This window comes from Corvus brachyrhynchos, unplaced genomic scaffold (genome assembly GCF_000691975.1).
Source record: "Corvus brachyrhynchos isolate BGI_N302 unplaced genomic scaffold, ASM69197v1 scaffold499, whole genome shotgun sequence".
NCBI lineage: Eukaryota > Metazoa > Chordata > Aves > Passeriformes > Corvidae > Corvus > Corvus brachyrhynchos.
This window is the reverse complement of record NW_008239771.1, coordinates 208,461-208,899: the sequence shown is the minus strand read 5'-3', so window position 1 is coordinate 208,899 and position 439 is coordinate 208,461.

The window sequence follows — 439 nt, the reverse complement described above, 5'->3', positions numbered from 1 at the left end:
CCCCCCCTGCCCCGCAGCTCTCGGGGCCGCTCTCTCCAAAGCCCGAGTTACGCGACAGTTTCCGCTCAGTCCCCGGACTCCCCACTCCTCCTGCGCGCAGCTCATCCAAGAGAGCGCTTATTCCAAGAAAAGTAAACTTGGCAGGCAGCCTTCTCCTCCCAGCCCGTGTCCAAAGTGTTTCCCTCCCCTGGGAGATGGGGGTGGGCACGCAGAGCCTGTGCCGGGCAGGGGTCATCTGCTGGCACTGCCTCCCTGGGCACCCAGGGGGGGATACGTGGGATGTGGGACTGTGGCAAATAATCCTCATTCCATAGGAGTTACTCCCTTTTGTGGCGGTTTTCTCCCCCTTTTAACTTTTACAAAGTAGGATCCGTCTCCAGCACCAATCTCAGCCTCTCTTGTTTCTATTAATTTACATATATATGACCTAAAAAGTTAT